Source organism: Triturus cristatus, chromosome 1_1 (assembly GCF_964204655.1).
Source record: "Triturus cristatus chromosome 1_1, aTriCri1.1, whole genome shotgun sequence".
NCBI classification, from domain to species: Eukaryota; Metazoa; Chordata; class Amphibia; order Caudata; family Salamandridae; genus Triturus; species Triturus cristatus.
This window is the reverse complement of record NC_140579.1, coordinates 126634942-126662484: the sequence shown is the minus strand read 5'-3', so window position 1 is coordinate 126662484 and position 27543 is coordinate 126634942. Positions and strand designations below refer to the sequence as shown.

At 45.3% G+C, this 27543-nt stretch overlaps 1 protein-coding gene across 1 annotated transcript in view; it reads left to right on the top strand.

The window, feature by feature from the left end:
• The window catches only part of KLHDC8A (kelch domain containing 8A), a 228369-nt gene that overhangs the window by 2257 nt on the left and 198569 nt on the right, over nt 1–27543 (top strand). The window lies entirely within an intron of this gene.

The following is a 27543-nucleotide window of genomic DNA, read 5'->3' as shown; positions in this document are numbered from 1 at the left end:
TAAAGCTCGGGTGAGTAGTCGCTCACCGGCGTGGATCACTGGTCTGACTTCAACACTATTGTCCATGGACCCTAGGTATACGCCAAGTTGGTAAACGCCGTCAAGAGTCCATTACATTATTCTGTTTTCCCCTCTCTCAGAGGATATATGCAAGTGTTCACTGTCAAGAGTCCATTTGGCATGCTTTTTTCTTCCCTACTCTGGGACTGTAATTGGTTTCAGTTGTACAATTATTTTCTTGGATTTACATTGTGCGTTCAAGGACCCGAAGTTCTCACTTTTGGAGTCCATTGTTTCATTTGTCATATTCACATTACAGTTTGTTTTCTCCATTTTATCCTTCATAGGATTGTACGATTAGTTCAGTTGTTCTACATTGTACGTTTGCAATGGGTTTTAGTACATTTAGCACATTTATGCATAAATTAGAAACATTTTGCATTTGTTAACGATTTCTTTCCTAGGGTTTAGTCATGAGTTCACACCTATATTATCTGGTTAACGTTCTCTAATTTCCACATGCTGATCGGAGATTCTATGGGTCCTGACCCATATACTGTTCTTGACATTGACTACCTTGCTTTTATTTATAGTCACTTGTTCCCTTACAGGCGTGTTGTATGGGTCAAAGTCCCATTACAGCTATGCTACAAATGTCAACTCCATATTACGTTTTGCAGCGTAATGTTAATATCGTAATGTCTTTATTATCTCACTTTATTAATATCTTAGAGGGTTTTAGTTGGGTTTTTTTTGTTGTTGTTTTTTTTTGTATTTTTCTATCTGTCATGTATTCAGTTTTCCTCTTATTTCTTAACTTTTTGTCATTTACAGTGCCTCTTTCTTCATTTTTTGTCGTGCGTGCTTGTTTCCCGTTTTTTTTTGTCTCTTCTTGTGTGTGTCTGAGTTCATCTCAACGTTGTTTCTTTTCTTTTTCCCCTCTTCTTGGAGAACTTGTCTGGCCAGCTGGTGTGTTTGGGAGGTTGTCATTGGCGTTTTCGTGTCCTTCCTTTTTCTTTGTAGAAGGGAGGATAGGTTGTTTCTTTCAGTTGTTTTAAAATCTTTCTTGTTCTCTTGAACCTTTATCAGTTTTCTTTTTGTTTTTCCATATAAGAAAGGGGGATATGTTATATCCTGACTTTAGTAAATACCACCAATGGAATGTTACTTTGATGATGCTGTTTAGAATGTTATGGTTCAGTCAGAGAAGACACAGTTGAGTGGGCTGAGCAGCTTGATGGCTGCTCCTGGTGGGGTCTCCCTGTGATCTTGTACTATCTTCAATAAAACCTCTTTGAATCACCTCAACCTGCGTGGACTTGATCACTACATAGATCTTGCCTCAATCGGAAGCCATCGAAGAGAGGACAGGATAGGAGTGACGTGCTCACTTTGTTTAGACCCTGAAATGAAGCGAGCTTTCGAATGGCGGATGGATTTGAGAGGGGAGAGGTGGGATTTGGGTAGGCTTGTCAGAAGAGAATTTCAATAATCCAGCTTTGAGAGAACCAGAGATTGTACCAAGGTTTTTAAGTCTTTCTCCGGGAAGAACCGACGGATCCCCCATAGAAGGCGCAACTGGTAACGTGCGTTCTTAGCAATAGAGTTGATGTGGGAGATTAGGTTGAGTCTTCTGTCAAGAATGACACCTAGGGAATTAGCTTTGTCGACAATGATGGGTTTGTTGTTGAGTAGGTTCATCTGATCCATCCAAGATCGAACAGGAGGAGGTGAGAGAGAGGTAGAAAGGAGGAGGATTTCAGTTTTGGCGGGATTTAGAATGAGTTGGTGAGCTAACATCCAGTTGTGAATGGAGTTGAGAGTAGACTTGAGTAGTGAGAGATCGTGTGCGGAAGACACCTTGAGGTAGATTTGAGTGTCATCCGCATAAGGATGGTAATGGATCCCAGATTTGCTTAGGAGGTTCCCTAATGGTTCCAGGTAGAGATTAAACAAAGTGGGTGCCAGGATAGAACATTGAGGGATGCCTTGTCCTACAGCCAATGGAGATGAAAGACTGTTCGCTATCTTGATCATTTGGGATCTGTCCGAGAGGAAAGAGGCAAACCATTTAAGCACTGTGCCATCCAATCTCTTTCTCTGTTGAAAAGTGTTGAGGAGGGTGCTATGATTAACAGTCTCAAAGGCTGCAGAGAGGTCTAGAAGAATCAGAAGACACGATTCCCCAGAGTCGAGTATATGCAGCGCATCATCAATCACTTGCAGCAGGGCTGTTTCAGTGCTGTAATTTTGGATGAAGCCAGACTGGAAAACGTAGAGGAGATTATTGTCCATAATATGTAAGGAAAGTTGTTTCGCAACACATTTTTCAGTGATTTTCGAAAGAAAAGTGAGGTTGGTGATAGGGCGGAAGTTGTTGAGGTCGTTCGCATCAGCAGGGGTTTTTTTTTTAGAAGAGGGGTATCCTGTCCTGATTTGAGGGCAACAGGGAGGGAGCCTTGACTGAGGAAGAGATTGACTAACATACGGATTCTACCATGTATTATGTGAATATATATGCACCCATGTGTGTGCTGCTATTTTTATTTGAAGTGTTTAGTCATACGTGAAAAATGGTGCAAAAGGATCAGAACTCCTCTCAATTTGTGGGAAGGGCAATGTTTTAAAAAATTGTAAAATACCCCTCACACACTGAAACCTGATTCAGTGTCATGCTTCATCATTGGGGTCTTCCCGCCCCTCTACGGGACTGGTCATGCTACGAATTACGTAGATGCAGGAGCACTTTATTCAGTGATTGGTGAGTATGTGTAGTGCGTGGGATCCTGAAAATCAAATGTGAGATGGTTAAAAATTCTCTGGCTAGTGGAACGAAAATACTTTGTCTTCCCTGGATGATAATAGTTAAAGTGGGGAGGTGTAGATGGTTTACTATAATGAGTCACCTCCTACAAGGTCGACGTGTTTCAGAAGCCATCCCCTTGACTTTCTTCCTTAGGACCAAAAAACCGATCCCTGTTACACCTCAATGGGTGATAGAATAAATGTGCCTGATAGTCACAAACACTGTCCTTTGTTCCCTGTTATGGGAGTAGAAAAATATACTACTTGTATATCTTAAGAACCTGAAAAGAAAAATATTTTGGATAAATCATGGCTTTTATCATTTATCTTTATCTATTCACATCACCATCACGTGGAAAGTTTTAAGCTTTTTTGTGATATATTTCTCTTGTGCAACTCTGTTGTAGGTAATGGTACCATTTGGTAAATATCCTCCACTCATAAATCATCTAAAAGAACACTCCTTGTGATTTCTAGTGCCCAGTATCATATTTACTCAACATTCTATCACACATATGTATCTCCTAGCAAGATACATCTTATGTTACAATACATTCATACATAAAGGAAGTATATGTACACTCCTATTGTGCCCCAAAAGGTTACAGATTAATGTTCACAGCAAACGAGCACGCGCATTCATACTCCCATGACGAGCCTTGAAAAAAATGGGAGATGTTTGGCAAAAGTCTGTGCACTCGTCCTTTTTAAACTGTGATTTTCATGGTGTGCCTTTTTTTATTTTAAAAAAATGGTATTCATGCTCTCAAAAGGACGTGCCATAATAATACATACTTTAGAATTTTATTGTTATCGCTCCATGAGCTCACACGAGCTCACACGAGCAGTGTAGGTAACCTTCAAATAGACACTGTGGGTATTTTAAAAGAACAGAAGGAAAAACAAGGTTTTAACGCCAGGGTGGTTTTTTAAACAAACAAGCGTGGTCTCTTTGGCTTTTTTAAGGACATGCCATTGTCCTACTTACATGCTGGAAGGAGCGTGATCACCAAAGGAAGTACCTTCTCGTGGCTCGTCGGAACCTAACTGAGGTTTGCCAAAGCCCGGTCTTTTAAAGTGCAAGGAGGCATGCTTGATAGGAAACGGGTGTGGCTGGAAACACTGGACCTTGACATTTTAAAGATGGCCGCCGGTAAATAGACCCAAAACAGGGTTCATTTTGATCCACTTCCTGTTGGAACGATTAACACTGAATCTGTTGAAAAAACACTAGACATTGGAAGTTTTAAAGATGGCCGCCGGTAAATGGACCCAAAACAGGGTTCATTTTGATCCACGTCCTGTTGGAAGGATTAACATTGAATCAGTTGAAAAAGCAAGCATATATTTGTTTGTTTTGAGGCTTACTTTGAAGGAGTTTCAAAAGGCAGCCAAATGGAGGTTGAATTCAAAGGAATTATTAAACATAAAGAAAAACACATTTTTATGCTAGAGACATCGCAGACGTGCATTCATGTGTGTGGGTTTTTTTAAAAATCACGGGGGCGCAAATAATGAAAAATAGAAAACCTTATGGTAAAAAAGGTAAAGAATAAATCCCAGCAGTAGAACGCTCGAGGCTGGAAAAATATTAACTGGAAAATTCTTCCTGTCAGAGGATAAGGATTGAAAAGCAAAAACCATGTATATTTAAAAATAGAGTGTGTGTACACTCAGGTTTCAAAAATTATAGTTTCTCTAAAAAAGAAGAAAAAGGAAGAAACCCAGTTTCCAAGGGCATAAACCTCCTCTTTGTTCAGTATTAGTTATGGAGGTGATTGTAGTAATGTATACTCCTTATGAGTCTGGCAACGTTTTGGTTGATCATTAGGTGCCAGGGGATTCATGGGTTAGATTTTGTATACATCAGAGCTGGTTCCAAGGAATCTCATCGTTCAGGCCTTTCTCATGCGTCCTCAAACGGAACACCCACCGTTGTTCTTTTTCGAACAAATACCTTTTGTTTTGGATTTGTTTGATTACTGTCCACGAGAGATCTTCCCACTTCCAAAAAATGGGCTGCCATTTTGGTGGTACTCTTTTTGCATTTAATGTTACTTTTGTGTTCCCCTATCCTTACCTTGACAGGGCGTGTGGTCATTCCTACGTATTCCAAAAGACACGGGCAAGTGATCAGGTAAACCACATTTTTTTAATTGCATGTTGTGAATCTTCTTTGGTCCCATTTGGTTCCATCATGGAATAAGATTTCTTTGCTTTTCTTAGTTAGTTTGCACACATTGCACATTCCACAGGGATGATGCCCAGAGATTGGGGGCATTAAAGTGGTTTGCATTGTCTGTTCTTCTCTTCTTTCTTTTGGTCTGGTGTGTACCACCAAATCACCTATACTCTTACCTCTTCTATGAGAGAAGATAGGTTTTGGTAGATTGATGCTTCCACTGTTGAGGATTCGCCAGTGTTTGTTTACTATTTTTGTGATACCATTGGATTTTGTGTTGAAAGTTGTTATACATACTGGGCGGTTCTCTTCCTCCTTATGGATTTTGGGTTCCAAAAGGCTGTCTCTGCAATTGTTGCGTGCCCTTTTGTATGCATTATCAATCACCTTTTTAGGATATTGGCGTTTTTTCAGTTTCTTTTTCAGATTGTTTGATTGTTTTTTGAAATCTTCGATTTCTGTGCAGTTCCTTCGTAGGCGTGGGAATTGCCCATAAAGGAGGTTATAACGGAGATGTCGAGGGTGGAAGCTATTGTACAATAGTAGGCCATTTTTGGAGGTTTCTTTGAAATGAGTAGTAGTTGTTAGTTTTCCCTCTTTTGCATATATGTTTAGATGAAGGAAGACAAGTTTTTCAATTGAGATAGTGCTTGTGAATCTCAAAAATTGGTCTTGGCAGTTCAACCATGTTAGGAAACGTCTGGCGGTGGGTTCATCTCCTTCCCAGATGATCCCGTGTTTTTGCAAATAAAGAGTGTTCCGGTATTCAACGAAATTTCTTTGAGTGCCAATTGGCAGCATTCTATAATCATGTTTCTTGGTGTCTGGTAGTCCCAATCGGTGTCGAACAGGACATCTTCTATGATGTTTAGGGTCTCGTTGTGGGGAAGGCTCGTATATAAGCTCTCCATATCACAACTTATCAATAATTCTTTTTCTGGGTCAAATGTTTGCCCTTCTAATAATTGCAGGACGTCTTTGGTGTCTTTCAGGTACGTGGAAGTTTGTTGTACAAGTGGTCTTAAGAAAGCGTCTGCAAATTTGGAGACTGGTTCCAAAATGGATCCAATTCCAGACACAATTGGGCATCCCGGTGGGGAGACCATATGTTTGTGGATTTTTGGTATAGTGTACAGGTAAGGTGTTCTTGGCGGAGTCGTGGTTAGAAAATCCCCTTCCTTTTTAGATATCCACCCATGTGATCGTGCCTCTTCCACCATACTTGCTATTTTCACTCGTATTTGCTCCGTGGGGACCTGGTTGAGGACCTCGTAGTTCCTTTCATCGTGGAGGAGGCGTAGGCACTCTTGGTCATACTTCTCAGCTATCGCCCCTACTTTATCGGCTGGTTTTATTACCAATTCCGGGTTGTTTGCTAGTTCTCTGAGTGCCTCATTTTCCTCTCTGGTGATATTGTGAAAGACCCTGTTGGTTGATGGCTCTATTTCTTCCAGATCTTTCATGACAGCTTTTTCAAAGGCGATCACTTCTACTGGTAGATTGGCTTCAGGTGGAGTGAAACTAGATTTTGGTCTCAAACCAGTGTCTCCATCCTGCTGGTCATTTTGTTTTTCTTTGAAAAAGATTTGTAACTTAAGTGTCCTCATGAATTCTTTCATCTCTTTGCATAATTGGATTTTATCCAACTTTGCCGTTGGTACAAAGCCTAATCCTTTTTCTAGGACTCTGATATGTGCCGGTGTTAGAATGTGGTTTGTAAGGTTGACTACCAGATTCATTTCTTGCTGGATGAGGCCCCCATCATGCTCCTTGTTGCCATCCGGATTAGTTCTTTGTTTTGTGGAGCCCAGTGAACATTGTTCCCTCTCCGGTTCCTCCCTCTGTTTCTCCCTTGGCGTAGTCCTAAAAAATAGGGCTGTTCATAGAAGGGGTAATCCTGCAGAGGGTAGTTCCATTGAGGGTAGGCTCCTTGTTGATGTGGGTATATCGGAGGCCCTAAGGGGTGCATGGGGTATGGAGGTGGGCCCTGGTAATGTCCCCATCCTCTTTGGCCGTGGAACCAAGGACGTCTGTTGTTGCGCCTCCCACCTCGGTATTGTTGGTATTTCCCTTTACTTGAGTCAGATCCACTGGATCCTGAATCAGATCAATCCTCATCAGTTGTCCTTTCGTGACGGTTCTCCTGAGGTTTGTAATCATCTCATATGTATGGATAGATCCTCACATGGCTGAAACGGGTAACATCTTTTTTTAGTTTCTGGTACTTGCTCTTGCTCCAGCGGAAAAGGGCAAATTTACATATCCTCCCTGCGTCACAGACCCGTCATCACGCTTACTCATTCACACAAGCATTCTTTGGTGGGGCCCATAACACCAACACTCATACGTCTCACTTCGAATCTGCACACAGGAGGAAAGAAGCGCTGGACATGTGGGTGTACCTTATTACCTATAGGAAAGGAAATTCGTTACAATATGTACATAATTTACATCAGTACCTATAGAATCCTAACCTTAACATCAAGGCACTCCACTACTTGGTCGACGGACCAATTAGTTGGACTGGTTGATGGTGATTTAGAACCAGCTAAAACACATTTAAAGCTTCAGAATCTTTCATCAATACCTTACTTAAAAAATCACAAACTCATTTTCTGTTAATCAATGTTTAGTTTATCTAATCAATTTGCTTTCATTTCTATAATCAGCATTTCGGTCAACACAGAAACCAAATATGATTATACAGCATAATTTAGCATGACAATTATATTTACCTAATTCTTGATATCGGGGACCCTTTCTCTAACCCTGTTAGCTCTGCATAGATCAAATCCCTTCAGATGAAATCGTCCCCATCGAATGCAGGCTAATATCCAAATAAGTCCAGAAAAGTTCCTTTCGCTCGGCACGACAGTCCCAAAGATATCCAAAGGACCAGGCAATCGTGCAAGCAAGTCGATCACGCAAGTTCGGGACACCCTTCTTGGACGCATTAGTCTTAGTCTACACCCTCTTCTACAGTTACCCTTTTATAATAATTTCTAAAGTAATCGGCAACAATTTGTAAAATCTGAATACTCTGATTGGCTAAGTCTTTCAAAATTGTAATATGGTCCGCTGTTCTCATATTCCTGGGTTCTCAGGGAAACGACTATGTCATTCTTTTAGCTTATAAAGTTCTCATGCGAAAAGGTCCGAAGTATCAACATGTTGACCTCTAATTATAGGTGGTTATTGTTTTTCTCTGTCATTCCCTCTAGCTGAATTCTGGCTGTCCTCCACGTTCCTATCCTTGACGAGGAACACTGTGCTCTGATCGAAGGACGCCTGGAGATCTTCCGAGCCATCTGAGTCTGCGCAGTAGACATCGCGCTCACGCGACGGTGGCCACTTCCAAACTCCATTTTGAATATCATGCCAACTTATGCGAAACAAACATAAAGAATAATTAATATACGAAAATGAAGATTCTAATGTTTAAACCCACACTAATCCCTTTATATATTAGTATTTTCCTAGCTTATAGCAACATTTAAAGCAATAATACTCACCATTTCGTCCCACCGGGAACGCAAACCACTATAAAGCAACATAAATCATGCAATTTCTAACATAACACATTCTATCGTTAATATGCGTACCACAATTAGTCATTAGAATTATTTGCCATGCAATTTGCATTTGGTCCCGCGTGTACTTTGTGTGTATTAAGGTGTAATGTTGGTTAATTATACCACTGCAAACAATTATTACAGGTTAATATGTAAATTGATTACGAAATTAGTATTTTTCATGCAAAACAGAGAAGGTATACAAAAACTTTCATTTTACCTGCTCCACCACTCTGTTTCAATGTTACTTCAAAATTATTGAGAGTTTTGTTTACCTCTTCTAGATGTTTTTTGAGGGCACTCGGTGTTTCATAGCTCTTTAAAACGAACTTGTATTTCTTGAATTTCAATTTTCTGTTCTTGTGCTAATCTGCCAGCTGTCTTAATTATTAGCACAAGCCAATCTCGTGTGCAATGCCAATTTATTAATGACCAATCTTTTTTAAAAATCTTGTCATGTTGAAAAATGCATGGTTCATTTCTTACTATTAGCCAATTAGGTGCCGCATTGCTTTTAAGATATTCAGTCATGAGGAGACAGTGGAGGGCTTTTTTTATCTGGGTGCGCCTTAGTTGTTCTATCTCGTCCCAGTCATTGTTTGTAGGTACTGGATCTGGTGTATTTAGCCCCTCGAAGTTGTTCAATGCTGTGAACATTAATCTGTAACCTTTTGGGGCACAATAGGAGTGTACATATACTTCCTTTTTACTATTCTTAGCCAGGGAAGACAATAAAGTATTTTCGTTCCACTAGCCAGAGAATTTTTAACCATCTCACATTTTCTTTTCATGATCCCACGCACTACACATACTCCCCAATCACTGAATAAAGTGCTCCTGCATCTACATAAGTCGTAGCACGCCCCGTCCCGTAGAGGGGCGGGAAGACCCCAATGATGAAGCATGACACTGAATCAGGTTTCATTAAGTGAGGGGTATTTTACACTTTTTTGAAACATTGCCCTTCCCACAAATTGAGAGAAGGAGCTCTGATCCTTTTGCACCATTTTTCACGCATGACTAAACACTTCAAATAAAAATAAAAATAGCAGCACACACATGGGTGCATATATATTCACATAATACATGGTAGAATCCCTATGCTTGATAACAGTATCAAGAGGAGGACGATTCTACCTTTTTCCTCTTCACTCCCTACTTTGATTTTTTTGATTATTCTTGACAGCGTACAGCTGTGGGAGTTTGGTTCACCACTGAATCTAAACTTCATGTTTCTAGAGAGATAAAACATCCTCCTCTCATCTTTGATAGAACACCCTTAACCGAGATCACATAAACAGAACATACACACCAGGTTATAACAGACCAACCACAGGAATGTCAAAAACACAGGCCTAACCTTCTCGGAAGAAGAGATAGACAGCATCATAGCCTCATTGAACAACTTCGAGGGGCTAAATACACCAGATCCAGTACCTACAAACAATGACTGGGACGAGTTAGAACAATTAAGGCGCACCCTGATAAAAACAGCCCTCCACGGTCTCCTCATGACTGAATATCTTAAAAGCAATGCGGCACCTAATGGGCTAATAGTAAGAAATGAACCATACATTTTTCAACATGACAAGATTTTTAAAAAAGATTGGTCATTAATAAGTTGGCATTGCACACGAGATTGGCTTGTGCTAATAATTAAGACAGCTGGCAGATTAGCACAAGAACAGAAAATTGAAATTCAAGAAATACAAGTTTGTTTAAAGAGCTATGAAACACCGAGTGCCCTCAAAAAACATCTAGAAGAGGTAAACAAAACTCTCAATAACTTTGAAGTAACGTTGAAACAGAGCAAGTACCAGAAACTAAAAAAAGATGTTACCCGTTTCAGCCATGAGAGGATCTATCCATACATAAGAGATGATTACAAACCTCAGGAGAACCGTCACGAAAGGACAACTGACGATGATTAACCCCTTCAGCGCGGCGCGGATTTCCGCGCCACGCTGAAGGTTCTGAGCGCGGGCGGGGCCATGACGGAAGGGTTCCGTCATAAGCACAGCCCAACCGACGTGCATGACGGAACCGTTCCATCATCGGCGTCGAAGGGGTTAATCTGATTCAGGATCCAGTGGATCTGACTCAAGTAAAGGGAAATACCAACAATCAGGTAGGTCGCCCCCCAGCCGCCACACGGTCCTCCTTGTGTCGCTGCCCCCGCTCTTGCTGCTGCCTGCTCCGCCGCGGTCAGGTTGTGCTACCGCCTATTGCCTGCTTTTGTTGCCGTATTGTTTCTTTTGTACCCTTGTGAATACTTTCCATCCGCTTGTGGCCTGCATTTTGTCACTGTATTTATCTTTTCTTTTGTACCCCTGTGACTACTTTTGTACCCTTCTGTGCCTCTTTTTCCCCGTATTACCATTGTGTCCTTTTTTTCCCGCTCCCCGCTCTTCCCTTCTGTATCCCCTTGTGCCGCTGCGTCCCTGCGGCCCCGCCCCACCGCTGTTCCTATTCGCCACCCCGCTCCCACCTCCCAGCTGCTCTGCCCTCCCACAACCCCTCATATGGAGGCCGCGCAGCGGGCGTGCCGCTTGGGCGCCAAAGGCGTGCCAAAGGCAAGCCCATCTGCGCCCGTCCGCGCCTGGACCGCGCCCAGCGCCAGAACCCCTGGCCCCCACCGTAGCCAGGCAACCCGTCTGAAGTACGACTCCGCCGCCCTCAACACACTCAACACCGGACGACCACCCGCCTGCTACCGAGCCACCCCGAAGCGCACCCACGGACCCTTCACCTCTCAAGCCTGCAAATTCACCTGCCTCCGAACCTACCCCTCGCACGCCAAACTGAGCAACAACAACCACCTCAAGTGCATCCTCCTTAACACATGCTCCATCCACAAGCACGCCATCGAACTCTGGGACCTCCTCGACACAACAGCACCAGACGTCGCCTTCCTCACGGAAACCTGGATGAACGCTTCCTCGGCCCCCGACATGGCCATAGCCATCCCGGACGGCTACAAAATCACCAGGAAAGACCGCATCAACCAAACGGGAGGAGGAATCGCCATCATCTACAGGGACACCATCAACGTCACAACCAACGCCGAAGACACACTCTCCGCTGCAGAACACCTACACTTCCAGATTCACACCGACCCCAAAACCACCCTTAGAGGAACACTCATCTACAGACCTCCGGGCCCGCGCACACAATTCAGCGAAACCATCGCCGACTTCATCAGCACGCATGCCCTTGCCTCACCAGAATACATCCTCCTGGGGGACCTGAACTCTTCTACCTGGAGAAAAACAACGACAACAATGCCACCACCCTGCTCGACAACCTGGCCAACCTCGGACTCAAACAACTGGTGAACACCCCCACTCACCTCGCTGGACACACGCTCGACCCCATCTTCTCCGCCAGCAACCACGTCTCCTTCAGCCACTCCACTGAACTACACTGGACCGACCACAGATGCATCCACTTCAGCTTCAAAAAAACTACTTCCCACCACCGAACGCAACAAATCCCCCGAAGATGCTGGAGCAAAATCACCACAGACCAACTCCTCTCATCACTAAGCTAGTACCCGCCAACCGACACCGCTGACACCAACGACGCAGCCCACAACCTCGCACAGTGGATTACCACCTGCGCCGACGACCTCGCTCCACTGAAGTACCACCCAGGGAAGACCAGCAACAGGAAAACCCCGTGGTTCACAGATGCCTCAAAAACTCAAAGAAAACCTGCCGAACACTCGAAAAAACCTGGCGCCACGATCGAACTACAGAAAACATGACAGCCCTCAAGAACGCCACCCGCGAACACCACCAGCTGATCCGCACCACCAAAAGGACATCATTCAAAGAGCGACTAGACAACAACACCCACAACAGCGAGGAACTCTTCACCATCGTCAAAGAGCTCTCCAACCCCAGCGCCAGCAACAACGACATCACACCATCACAAGAACTCTGCAACTCCCTCGCCACATTCTTCCACCGAAAGATCGAAGATATACACGACAGCTTCGGACCCCAGACTCCGCCTCCAGTCACCGAACCAGCGACCCCCACCACCGCCCTCAGCGCCTGGACCCCCATCAGCACTGAAGACACCACCAACGTCATGAACTCCGTCCACTCCTGCTCCCCCTCGGACCCATGCCCCCATCATATCTTCAACAAAGCCGACACCATCATCGCACCCCATCTCCGCAACGTCATAAACATCTCATTCGCGTCAGCCGCCTTCCCTGAGAGCTGGAAGCACGCAGAAATCAACGCCCTCCTGAAGAAACCCACAGCGGACCCCAAAGACCTCAAGAACTTCCTCCCCATCTCTCTTCTTCCCTTCCCGGCCAAAGTTATCGAGAAAACCATCAATAAACAGCTGACTTATTTCCTCGAGGCAAACAACTCGCTCGACCCATCCCAGTCTGGATTTCGAGCCAACCACAGCACCGAGACTGCCCTTATCGCAGCCACCGACGACATCAGGACCCTGATGGACAATGGAGAAACAACCGCCCTCATCCTCCTGGACCTCTCAGCAGCCTTCGATACCGTATGCCACCGCACCCTAATAACCCGCCTCTTCAACACTGGGATCCAAGGAAAGGCCCTGGACTGGATCACCTCGTTCCTCTCCGACAGAACCCAGAGAGTCCGCCTCCCTCCCTTTCGCTCAGAAGCCACTGAGATCATCTGCGGCGTACCCCAAGGCTCCTCGCTCAGCCCAACCCTCTTCAATATCTACATGAGCCCCCTCGCTGCCATCGCACGCAAACACAACATCAACATCATCTCCTATGCCGACGACACCCAGCTGATACTCTCCCTCACCACAGACCCAGCCACCGCCAATACCAACCTACAGGAAGGAATGAAAGACGTTGCAGAATGGATGAAGCTCAGCCGCCTGAAGCTGAACTCAGACAAGACGGAGGTCCTCATCCTCGGACAATCCCCATCCGCCTGGGACGACTCCTGGTGGCCCTCAGCACTGGGCTCCGCGTCAACACCCTCGGACCACGCACGCAACCTGGGATTCATCCTGGACTCCTCCCTCACGATGACCAAGCAAGTCAACGCCATCTCGTCATCATGCTTCAACACCCTGCGCATGCTCCGGAAGATCTTCCGATGGATCCCCACCGAAAGCAGAAAGACGGTCACCCAGGCCCTCGTCACCAGCCGACTGGACTATGGAAACGCCCTATACGGAGGAACCACCACCAAACTTCAGAAACGACTACAACACATACAGAACGCCGCCGCACGACTCATCCTCGACATCCCTCGCCACAGCCACATATCCGCCCACCTGAGAAACCTGCACTGGCTCCCCGTCAAAAAGAGGATCACATTCAGGCTCCTCACCCACGCACACAAAGCGCTCCACGACATGGGGCCCGAATACCTCAACAACCGCCTCTCGTTCTACACTCCTACCCGCCAGCTCCGCTCCGCCAGCCTCGCCCTCGCCACGGTCCCACGGATTTGCAGAACCACCGCCGGGGGAAGATTGTTCTCCCACCTGGCAGCCAAAACATGGAAATCCCTCCCCGCACACCTACGAATGACCCAGGACCATCTCACCTTCAGGAAACACCTCAAGACCTGGCTCTTCGAGCAGCAGCAGCCCCCCCCCCCCCCCCCCCCCTTTCAGCGCCTTGAGACCCTCACGGGTGAGCAATGCGCTCTATAAATGTTTTAATTGATTGATACCGAGGTGGGAGGAGCAACAACAGACGTCCTTGGTTCCACGGCCAAAGAGGATGGGGACATTACCAGGTCCCACCTCCATACCCCATGCACCCCTTAGGACCTCCGATATACCAACATCAACAAGGAGCCTACCCTCAATGGAACTACCCTCCGCAGGATTACCCCTTCTATGAGCCCCATTTTTTAGGGCTACGCCAAGGGAGAAACAGAGGGAGGAACCGGAGAGGGAACAATGTTCACTGGGCTCCACAAAACGAAGAACCAATCCGGATGGCAACAAGGAGCATGATGGGGGCCTCAACCAGCAAGAAATGAATCTGGTAGTCAACCTTACAAACCACATTCTAACACCGGCACAGATCAGAGTCCTAGAAAAAGGATTAGGCAATGACCAGCAGGATGGAGACACTGGTTTGAGACCAAAATCTAGTTTCACTCCACCTGAAGCCAATCTACCAGTAGAACTGATCGCCTTTGAAAAAGCTGTCATGAAAGATCTGGAAGAAATAGATCCATCAACCAACAGGGTCTTTCACAATATCACCAGAGAGGAAAATGAGGCACTCAGAGAACTAGCAAACAACCCGGAATTGATAATAAAACCAGCCGATAAAGGAGGGCTATTGTAATACAATCAGCTGAGAAGTATGACCAAGAGTGCCTCCGCCTCCTCCACGATGAAAGGAACTACGAGGTCCTCAACCAGGACCCCACGGAGCAAATACGAGTGAAAATAGCAAGTATGGTGGAAGAGGCACGATCACATGGGAGGATATCTAAAAAGGAAGGAGATTTTCTAACCACGACTTCACCAAGAACACCTTACCTGTACACTATACCAAAAATCCACAAACATCTGGTCTCCCCACCGGGACGCCCAATTGTGTCTGGAATTGGATCCATTTTGGAACCAGTCTCCAAATTCGCGGACGCTTTCTTAAGACCACTTGTACAACAAACTTCCACGTACCTGAAAGACACCAAAGACGTCCTGCAATTGTTAGAAGGGCAAACATTTGACCCAGAAAGAGAATTATTAATAAGTTGTGATGTGGAGAGCTTATATACGAGCCTTCCCCACAATGAGACCCTCAACATCATAGAAGATGTCCTGTTCGACACCGATTGGGACTGCCAGACACCAAGAAACATGATTATGGAGTGCTGCCAATTGGCACTCAAAGAAAATTTCTTTGAATACCGGAACACTCTTTATTTTCAAAAACACGGGACCAGCATGAGGAGCACCTTTGCTCCTAGCATAGCTGGTCTCTATGTACATCAACTTGAAAAACAGAAGATCCTCAATCCCAACAATCCATTTCGTAACCATATACATATGTGGAAACGATATATAGATGACATATTGATCATCTGGGAAGAAGATGAAACCACCGCCAGACGTTTCCTAACATGGTTGAACTGCCAAGACCAATTTTTGAGATTCACAAGTAATATCTCAAATGAAAAACTTGTCTTCCTTGATCTAAACATATATGTGAAAGAGGGAAAACTAACAACTACTACTTATTTCAAAGAAACCTCCCAAAACTGCCTACTATTGTACAATAGCTTCCACCCTCGACATCTCCACGATAACCTCCCTTATGGGCAATTCCTACGCCTACGAAGGAACTGCACGGAAATTGAAGATTTAAAAAAACAATCAAAAGATCTGAAAAAGAAACTGGAAAAACGTCAATATCCTAAAAAGGTGATTGATAATGCATACAAAAGGGCACGCAACAATTGCAGAGACAGCCTTTTGGAAACCAAAATCCATAAGGAGGAAGAGAACCGCCCAGTATGTATAACAACTTTCAACACAAACTCTAATGGTATCACAAAAATAGTAAACAAACACTGGCGAATCCTCAACAGTGGAAGCATCAATCTACCAAAACCTATCTTCTCTCATAGAAGAGGTAAGAGTATCCGTGATTTGGTGGTATACACCAGACCAAAAGAAAGAAGAGAAGAACAGACAATGCAAACCACTTTAATGCCCCCAATCTCTGGGCATCATCCCTGTGGAATGTGCAATGTGTGCAAACTAAGAAAAGCAAAGAAATCTTGTTCCATGATGGAACCAAATGGGACCAAAGAAGATTCACAACATGCAATTCAAAAAATGTGGTTTACCTGACCACGTGCATGTGTCTTTTAGAATACGTAGGAATGACCACAGGTAAGGATAGGGGAACACAAAAGTAACATTAAATGCAAAAAGAGTACCACCAAAATGGCTGCCCATTTTTGGGAAAAAGGCCATAAGTGGGAAGATCTCTCGTGGACAGTAATCGAACAAATCCAATACTAAAGGTATTTGTTCGAAAAAGAACAACGGTGGGTGTTCCGTTTGAGGACTTATGAGAAAGGCCTGAACGATGAGATTCCTTGGAACCAGCTCTGATGTATACAAAATCTAACCCAGGAATCCTCTGGCAACTAATGATCAACCAAAAAGTTGCCAGACTCATAAGGAGTATACATTACTACAAGAACCCCCATAACTAATACTGAACAAATAGGAGGTTTATGCTCTTGGAAACTGGGTTTCTTCCTTTTTCTTCTTTTTTAGAGAAACTATAATTTTTTTAACCTGAGTGTACACACACTCTATTTTTAAATATACATGGTTTTTGCTTTTCAATCCTTATCCTCTGACAGGAAGAATTTTCCAGCTAATATGTTTCCAGCCTCTAGCGTTCTACTGCTGGGATTTATTCTTTACCTTTTTTACCATTAGGTTTTCTATTTTTCATAATTTGGCCCCACCCGTGTTTTTTCAAAAAACCCACATACATGAATGCACGTCTGCGATGTCTCTCGCACAAAAATTTGTTTTTCTTTTTTGTTTAATAATTCCTTTGAATTCAACCTCCGTTTGGCTGCCTTTTGAAACTCCTCCAAAATAAGCCTCATAGCAAACAAATATATGCTTGCTTTTTCAACTGATTCAATGTTAATCGTTCCAACAGGAAGTGGATCAAAATGAACCCTGTTTTGGGTCCATTTACCGGCGGCCATCTTTGAAAATACCAAGGTCCAGTGTTTCCAGCCACACCTGTTTCCTATCAAGCATGCCTCCTTGCACTTTAAAAGACCAGGCTCTGGCAAACCTCAGTTAGGTTCCGACGAGCCACGAAAAGGTACTTCCTTTGGTGATCGCGCTCCTTCCAGCAAGTAAGTAGGACAATGGCATGTCCTTAAAAAAGCCAAAGAGACCACGCTTGTTTGTTTAAAAAACCACCCTGGCTTTAAAACCTTGTTTTTTCTTCTCTTCTGTTAAAATACCCACAGTGTCTAGTTGAAGGTGCCCTACACCGCTTGTGTGAGCTCGTGTGAGCTCATGGAGCGTTAACGATAAAATTCTAAAGTGTGTATTATTATGGCACGTCCTTTTGAGAACATGAATACCATTTTTTTTTTTTTTTAAAAGACACACCATGAGATCACAGTTTAAAAGGACGAGTGCACAGACTTTTGCCAAACAACTCCCATTTTTTCCAAGGCTCGTCATGGGAGTATGAATGCGAGTGCTTGTTTGCTGTGAACATTAATCTGTAACCTTTTGGGGCACAATAGGAGTGTACATATACTTCCTTTATGTATGAATGTATTGTAACATAAGATGTATCTTGCTAGGTGATACATATGTGTGATAGAATGTTGAGTAAATGTGATACTGGGCACTAGAAATCACAAGGAGTGTTCTTTCAGATGATTTATGAGTAGAGGATATTTACCAAATGGTACCATTGCCTACAACAGAGTTGCACAAGAGAAATATATCACAGATATGCTTAAAACTTTCCACGTGATGGTGATGTGACTAGATAATGATAAATGATGAAAGCCATGATTTATCCAAAATATTTTTCTTTTCAGGTTCTTAAGATATACAAGTGGTATATTTTTCTACTCCCATAACAGGAAACAAAGGACAGTGTTTGTGACTATCAGGCACATTTATTCTATCACCCATTGAGGTGTAACAGGGATCGGTTTTTTGGTCCTGAGGAAGAAAGCCACGGGGATGGTTTCTGAAACATGTCGACCTTGTAGGAGGTGACTCATCATAGTACACCATCTACACCTCCCCACTTTTAATATTCTTAGCCAGGGAAGACAATAAAGTTTTTTTTGTTCCACAAGCCAGAGAATTTTTAACCATCTCAGATTTTCTTTTCACGATCCCACGCACTACATATACTCACCAATCACTGAATAAATTGCTCCTGCGTCTACGTAAGTCGTAGTACGCCATGTCCCGTAGAGGGGCGGGAAGACCGCAATGATGAAGCATGACACTGAATCAGGTTTCAGTGTGTGAGGGGTATTTTACAATTTTTTGAAACATTGCCCTTCCCACAAATTGAGAGAAGGAGCTCTGATCCTTTTGCACCATTTTTCACGTATGACTAAACACTTCAAATAAAAATAGCAGCACACACATGGGTGCATATATATTCACATAATACATGGTAGAATCCCTGTGTTGGATAACAGTATCACAAGGAGGACGATTCTACCTTTTTCCTCTTTGATTTTTTGATTGAAGAGATTGACTAGCCTGGTCCAGTAAGAGAGAGTTTTGGTGTAGAAATCGATGGTGATGACGCTAGGGATGGGGTCAGAAAAATGGTTGGAGGGTTTAGTTTCGAGGATGCATTTGAGGAGGTCATCTTCCGAGATGACGTCAAAGGTCTGCCAGGTAACTAAGGATTTCCGCTCCTCAATGGGGGTGGGGTGGGCGACCTCATCCACCAGTGCTTTGACCTTTTTTTTCAAAGAATATAGCAAAATCTGCTGCTTTCTTTGTGAGAACAGTTTGGGTTTTTGATGAGGTCAAAAAGTGTTTTAGGTCTGTTTTGGCTGAGTCAAGGAGGGATCTGAAATTTGATGCTTTTTCATGGAAGATGTGGTTGTGGTATTTGGATCTTGCTGAACGTATAAGAGAGAGATTGGAGGTGGAAGGAGATTTTCTCCAATGTTTCTCCAGGATTCTAAGGTTTTCCCTTTCATCGTAGAGAGCTTTATTGAACCAAGTTGCTGAGGGGGTGTGTCTTTTCCTTTTGCTTTGGAGTGGAGCGACATTGTTGACTTCGACTGCTAGTACTGAGAGGCACTGAGAAGTGAGAACGTTGACATCCACGTTAGGGTCTAGTCTAGGAAGTGCCCGCATAGCAGAATCATTTCATTTCATAAAACTTTATTAGAAAATTAAGTCATAAAAGCACAAACATTTAAAAAGAATCACCACTAATTCCATATGCTACTCATTTTTAAAAACATCTATATTCAATCTTTTTATATACATAATTAAAATGTTATTAAATCCCCATGACAACTATCATGTTATATAATTAAAATTATAATAATAAAATAATCCATTACTAACGCACAGCAATGATTTCCCTACAGATGTTTATCATTGCCATTACGTAAATAAAAATAGTAAATTAATTTCTTAGCAGCATAGTTAAATTCTGTAAACACTAATACCATATGTGGGCAAATATATTACTACAATGGCATCTACCAAGCTAGCCACTATCTGTCTAAACGCAGAATCTGTGAACGAATGGACCATGCCCAATTCAAAAATTTAGCCATCGCAATGGCTATGGGCGGAGAGGAATCGGTACCTAATATTCGTAAAGTCTCTACATGTCTTCTTATGCTCATAGCATTACATATGGGCTTCACCCACTTGCAACGTGGAGACATATATAGCGGGCAAAAGAACAGTAGATGGGATACAGATTGTTGTTGGTCCATACACATAGGGCACTTATCGTTGGTTGATCCAACCCACTTAGCGGTAAATAGCTTTGTTGGCAAAGTACCTACTCTAAATTGGAAATAGAGTTTACGATCATACGGTTTCTCGATAAGATCCCAATACTTCTCTAGTGCAGGCCAAGACTTATAGTCTAAAAAACGTCCAGTGAGATGGGAAGAAAGTCCTGTGCAGCAAGCTGATGTGAAAACCATTTCCCAATACCTTTCCTTACGGATCTTCTTTGAAGGAAAAACAGCCGTAGAGGGTTCATCCCATAAAGCGATCATATCCAATCTGACTAACAGAGAACAGATCTCCTTAAGCCACTTAATTTTATGGTAGAGATCTGATTGGATAACATCAGTGAGGCCCTGAGCATAATGTGTTAATTCCTCAGTGCACCATATTCTACGCCAAAATAGTAGGGGACGAAGTTTGGCCATATTTGCTACTGTTTTCCTTCCCAAGTCCAAGAAAAGGGGCCTCATGGGGGTACTTTGTGGGACACCAGTTATTTTACGTAGAAATGCACTCTCTGCTATTGTTAGGTGCTTTAGATTTTCAAACCCCCATAACTCAGCTCCATACAGGGCCGAGCTCAATACCTTCATGCCATAAATTTCTAATGCGGGGCTAATAGGTTTGGTAAAGGAGGATTTGAATTTTGTTAAAAGAATCCCAGCTTGCTGCTGATGCTTTAGGACTACCAGGTCAAGTTGCCTTTTCCAACACATGTTCTTCTGAAGGGTAACACCTAGGTAAGAAAAGGCATTGACCTGTTCTAAGGGAAGTTCATTCATATACACTCTACCTTTAAAAGATTTATGCTCTTTAAAGGACATAAATTTAGTCTTAGCAGCGTTGATTTCCTTTCCACGGATGAGACAAAATTCCTCAAACCGCAGGAGGGCCTTCTGAAGACCACTCAGTGTTTTAGAGATGATTAACGTATCATCCGCAAACATGAGGATAGGGATACGATTACCTGCCAGCACCGGCGCGTCAGTGGGGGTCTGAGAAAGACAGCAGAATCACAAAAAGTGTCAAGATCAATGTTGTTAGTTAGTGTTGCGGAACCAGGTAGTAGCTCTTTTAGGTTGGCCGAGAGTTATAAAGTGCGATAGGTGAAAATGGAAGGGAATGAGGAAGTGGTCTGACCAGTCTGGCTGGGGGGAGCAGTAGTCAGCAGGTCTGCTTTGGATATAACAAGGTCCAGAATTGAGCCCTTGGAATGTGTGGTTTCCGAGCAATGTTGGAAGAGATCATTGGCTAAGAGAAAGGTGGTAAGCTTGTTGGCAGCCGAGTCTTCCAAAAAGCCCCAGTGGAGATTAAAGTCACCCAGGAAGATTTGTCTGTCACTTTGAGAAAATTGGTCACTGATAAAGTCAGTGAGTTCCTCCACAAAGGAAGAGCAGTTACCGGCTGGGTGGTAGATGGCATGGAATCTAAAGGGTGAGCCGAGATTTATTTTAAGTTCTAGGGATAGGCATTCGAATGAACGGAAAAGGGTGGTAGGGAAGGCTTTCATTTGAAGGGAGTTCCTGAAGAGGATAGCGACACTGCCCCCAATGTTGTCTGTTCTGTCATTTCTGAGAATAGAGTAGTCAGTGGGTACCAGAAGATCAAAGTATGAGAGGAGTCATTAAACCAGGTCTCAGTGAGGAAGAACATGTCAAGCTTCTGGTGGGTGATCGTGTCAGAGATTTCCAATTTGTGTTTGATTGCAGATCTGCAGTTGTGGAGCAAGCAGTACAGCTCTGACACAGATGTTTTGGTGATGGGGGTGTTAGGGTTGTTAAGGGAGATAGGGATAAGATTCTTGAATGAGGGTGCCCGGTAAGAGGGAGGTTGGTACGTTCTGACAGAGGACATGGTCTGAATAGTGAACTGCGTAGAATTATTAGGAGAGGAAGGTGGAGGGGGAGTGACGGTGGTCTTGTGCTGGCCAGTAAATTGGGGATGTTTACAGAGGACAGACTGTGGTTGGCTTTATTGGGGCGCGGGAGCAAGGAACTCCTCGGGAGGTTGTTAGGGAAGGGGGACATCTTGGCGATTAAAAATGAGATGGAGGCTACAAGCTGGGAAATGGAAGAGATGAGAGAATCAAGTTTATTTTCCAGGGAGAGGACAGCTGAGCACGGAGTGTTAGGTGGCTCGATGGATAAAGGAGGTAGTGCAGAGGGTGAGGGAGGATGGGGCTGGGTGGGGGAACGGGTTAAGGGAGGCGTTGCAGAGGGTGAGGGAGGACTGGGAGGCATGGAGGAGCGCGATATGGGAGGGAGTTCAGAGAGTGAGGGAGGCTGGGGCGGGGTGAGGGAACAGGATAAGGGAGGGAGTGCAGAGGGTGAGGGAGGGAGTGCAGAGGGTGAGGGAGGGAGGGGAGGGGTGGGGGAATGGGTGGGGAGTTGGGGAGCAAGGGTAGAAGGTGGGGAAAGATGGTGGACGATAGGAGTGGATGGTGAAACAGTGGTGGGAAGAGATATTTTTGCTGGTGTTGAAAAGAGGGGAAGAGTAGAGATCATAAATAGGAGGAGAAAGTTGAGGAGTAGGAGGGGGGCAAATGAAGGCCAGAGGTAAAAGGAGAAGAGAGGAGTAGAGACTGAACAGGAAGGGGAGGGCGGGGGGTCGGATGAAGGCCAAATGTACGTGGACAAGAGAGAAGGGGCTGTACAAGTGGGGGAGGGCTGGGGTGCATGGAAGACCAGAGGTATGGGGAGAAAAGAGAGGATGGTGCTGGACACTTACTGTAGGCTATGAAAGGTGAATGTAGGGGGACAGGTAGCAGGTGGCGTGGGGAGATTGGGCTAGATGGAAACTGAGGGAGTAGTAAGGGACTGCAAGGTCAGGGAGAGACGAGGAAGGAATTGTCGAGGAGGGAGACATGGTTAGGAAGCAAGGGATGAGGAAGGTGAGGTGGAAGAGAAGAATTTAGGGTAAAGGGGACGGGGAAGAGCGGAAAGGGATAAGGTGAAAGGGGGAAGGTAAGGAAAGTTGATCGGTAGATCGGTAGACCAGGTTGTAAGAAAGGTGGAATAAGAAGGGGGAGGTGAGTTGCATTAGGGGGAGGCGAAAACGTTGGAGAATCGGGCAGATGCAGGGTGGGGAGAGGGGGTAGAGGCCAGAGGCGAGGCAGACACGATAGGGGGAGGAACATTTTGGGAAGGGGTAAGAGTGGGAGAGGAGGAAGCAAAGGCAGGGGGAACAAAGGGGAGGCCTGTGTCTCCCGGCCTGTGTCTCCCGGGAGAGCGGCCTGTTGGAGTATTCAGGGGTCAGGGGGCGAGCAAGGGAGAAAGGAGAGGAGCTTAAAGAAGAGTCGAGGGAGATCATAGTTGTATGGGTTGGACGAAGGGAGTGGAAGAGATGGTCAAAGAGAGAGAGAGACAGGAGTCTCTAGCTTGAATCATGACAGTGCCATTATTGTAGAGTGTAATGGTGAGAGAGCCATTAAAGCTAGCGGAGGGGGACATTTTTAGCCGCTGTCCATGCGGGATAGATGAGGAGGAGGAGACGTTGAAGGAATTGAAGAAGCTGGTGGACTAGGAAGGGATATCGTGAGTGAAAAAAAAGAAGTCATTTTTTAGCTTCCCTAGGTGCCCATTATGGAATTGATCAACAAAAAGGGAATCGGGCAATTGTTCAATAGTGTTGTGCTTGAATGCTTTTGCTGCTGCTTTGGACAGATTAGGAGGATACATGACTTTGAAGCAGTTAACTCCCGACTTGATTTGAGTGGAAGCCATGACAGGGAGAAGAGGGGCCATTAGGGTAGCGATAGTGCAAAGAAGAATAATAAGAAGAGGAGGGCGCATATTCCGGAAGTCGAGTGAGGATAATCCAATAAGATTGTGGTCAGGAGGCGACTAGAAATGCAGGGCCAGGGACTCTGGTCTAACTCCCTTACAAAACATCCTACGGGTGGGATAGAAGGCTAGCTTGCCTCCAGTGGCAGAGAGGGTGTGGGATCATAACGGGGCAAACCATACCACCAGGGATTAGGACCTCCAAGTATGGAAACCAGCATGGAAATGGGAGTCACCTAGAGGATCACAGTGATGGGTATAGAATTTCTTTAGCTCCCCAGGGAGGAGGCCAAAATGGACGCCAAACCTCAACCAAGAGCACTATTAGAGGAGAACAAAATGGGCGTCCATTATGTGAATCATTAATCTCATGGCTCCACCGAGCGAGCCAGGATAGCCCAACAGGAAACAACAGACCCAGTCTGGCTCACATGTTAAAACACGTCCGCAAAATGTGAGAGTCATTAAACCAAATGCCAGTGTTCCCTTACTTGTTACTTGCAAAACGAAGGGACAGTCAGGGGGGGTCAAACGGGACCGTAGGAGATCAGTCCAATGAACGCATTACGCTCAACCTTCATCCAGCGCCACGGTCTGACTCTCGAGACACTCTGGGATCGCAACGAGCACGGGATAGTTTCCCCGCAGCTGGACTACTTAGAACCAGGTAGCTGCTCGGACCATATAGCACCACTCAGAGGCGCAGTGCACAATACCAACCAACCAGCTGATCAATCAACTAATTTGAACCATCCTGCACTACGCTCGGTGGCTCTAACATGTCTCATCAGCAGACGGCAACCGACACCCGCAGTGAGGCAGAATCGCTGGTCTAACAGAGCCCAGGAGCATCAAGAGGCGTACGTCGCTCCGGACTTTCTACCTCCCTAGTGATCTTTCCAGGAGCACCCCCTGAGATAGCACAAGAGTCACGGGCCAAAGACAATGCAGGGCTGCCCCGGGCCCACGCAGGGGGCCCTCCTAAGAGGGTGGCCCCCTTAGTGCCACAGGATGGCACACGACGAGCAGCCTCCCAGTGTTTGGGACCCTCGAGGGTCCCCTTATGTCCACGTCACTTCCGGGCAGGAGGGGGTGGGGGGAGAGGTACTTATACCTCTCCCGCCCACTGATTGCCCTCTTTCCTCTTCTGCCTGGACGCCGTTTCCCTCCCCACCGCTTACCCGGCATACAGGCAGGATGGGGGTGTGTTTATCTAACGTATTATTTTGTGTTGCAGGCGGAGTTACAGGGCGATCCAGAGGCTGTAAGGTACAGAAGGGTACCCTCTGCAGGAGCACAGTAAGGGTGCTAAAGCCAAATATCCCCAGGGAGGTCCTCGCGTTGGACCCTGGAGGAGCAACGGCGCCCCGTTAGTCCTACGGGCGGTTGTGGACCTGAGCAACTGGGGGTTGCCTGCAACGCTCTGCCCCCCCTTAGCTGGGGGGCGTGAGTAAGGGGGTGGACTGGTTGTCCACGGTGGGAGGGGCTATCCCCTCCCCCAAATCTAAGAAACACCGGTTGGCTAGGGCCACGGTGTATTTTGGCTCATCAGGTGGGCAGACGGCGAGGGGCTGCCTACCCTGGGATCGTCCGTAAGATAACCCACCATGTTGGCATATCTGTTATGCAAATAAACCTGCAGCAATTTTCTCCTCTAAAAAATGTGTCTTGTCTGATTATTTCTCTAAGTGATTGCTGTGGGAGGGTTGGGGAGTGTTGCCGATATTGGCACTATGTTGTTGCTCCTGACTTTCAAAAAGAGAAGGGAAATCTTGAGAGAAAATGACTCTCTTTAAAGGATTTCTCTTCCCCTATAACGCTCACCACACACACTTGATTTGCCTGCTGTCACTGCAGTCGGGGGCAAAAAAAATGGACCGCCTGTGCCAGGGCACAAAACAATGCCCGATAGAGACCCGTTTCGAGGCCCCCCTTAAAAAAACCTCAGACCCGGTCCATTTAAAGCCCTGGGCATGAGTACGGAGGTGTTCTAAAAGATGAACTTTTCTGCACATAAACAGCTGTTTGATCCAACTTGGAAGGATGAAACCCCCATCTTGATTCAAGGCGCTCATACACACACCCCTGCATCCGATCAATCGTGGAGATGTTGTTTACAAGCATTCGAAGGAGTGCGTATGAAATTAAGCGCGCGCACTGCTGCGGCAAGCGCATTAGCCTCCACTGCGACTTTACTGTGAGCCATACACGCAACTCGCCCCTTGACACAGATTTGGGAGGGAAGGGGGCAAGCCAACACGAGACCAGTTTTGTGTGTGTGTAAAGGCCGCTTTATTGAAACAGGTGCATATAACAATTTCATCACCTTGGCAACGGCCTTCCAAAACTAAAACCTCACTATACATGAATTTCGTGACCCCTTGTTCCCCCCCACCCCTACGATCCCCACATCAGATCCCCCACCCCAAAAAATACAACATAACATTCCATAACAATAATATTACACAATCCTACAAAATGTAGCATTTACAAATCCTAACCTCCCCTGACCATAATCCCTACCTGCCTTTGTGCTACTGTAACTAACCAACCTCTAATCTAAAATTATCATACCTGGTTACCCTTTACCTGCTCCTGCTCACAAACTACCAACATATAACAAAAAACTACAGCCAATCCCGGCCAACTGTCAACCACCCCGCCACCCAGGAAAAGGCGGGAGGGTAGGCGAAGACGCCGCCTCCCCCCTTTTTCTGTTCCCCCCCCCCCCCCCCCCCCAACAATCCCCCCCTTTTCAACGTCTATGGACGCCCAGCAATCTGGCCAACACTTCCCTCAATTACAATAAAAACAAGTCCATACCCAGCCGGGATAGATGGACCCCATCACCTCTGAAAAAATCTGGCGTGTCATACCTAATATGTTTGTGCGCAATCCTGAAAATCCGTCCATCCATTCACCTTTGTACTTATCAGTTCATCAATTCATACATCATTTCACTCATCCATCCATCCACCCACTCATCATCCACCTTTTCACTCATCCATCCACCCTTTCACTCATCCATCCACCCTTTTACCCATCCAGCTACCCTTCCACCCATACATCCAGCTATTTACCTTTTCTCGCATCCATCCTTTCATTCACTCATCAATCCATCCATCCTCTCTCATCTATTCAATCTTTCATTCATCCATTCACCCTTTCACTAATTCATCCAGTCATCCACCCATCCCTTCACTTACTCACTCGCCCACCTTTTCATATTAAATTTGAGCTGAGCCTTTTTGAGAAGAGGCTCAGCAAGAACTTCACCCTCACTGCGGGAGCCATTCCAGGACTGGGACAGAAGCCACCCAGGGCGGAGGCAGGATCCACCACATGGGGGGGGGGCAGGAGCCAACACAGGTGGGGAGGACAGGAGCCACCACATGGGGGGACCAGAAGCCATCACAGGAGGGGGAACAGGATCCACCAGGGTGGGCACAGGGGTGGGCATGCAGTATTCTAGTATCATCTTGGTCTCTTCCAGGGTGGGGTAGGGCTCCTCACCCCCTCCTGAACAAGACAACGAGAAGACAGGCTCTCTTTTCAAAATGTTAGTTTTGCCATCCCCCACTGTCACAGTGGGGGATGGCAAAACTAACATTTTGAAAAGAGAGCCTGTCTTCTTGTACAGTGCTTAAAGGAGATACTCCAAGAGAACTGATTTAACTGATTGTCCTCCATACTTTGTTAA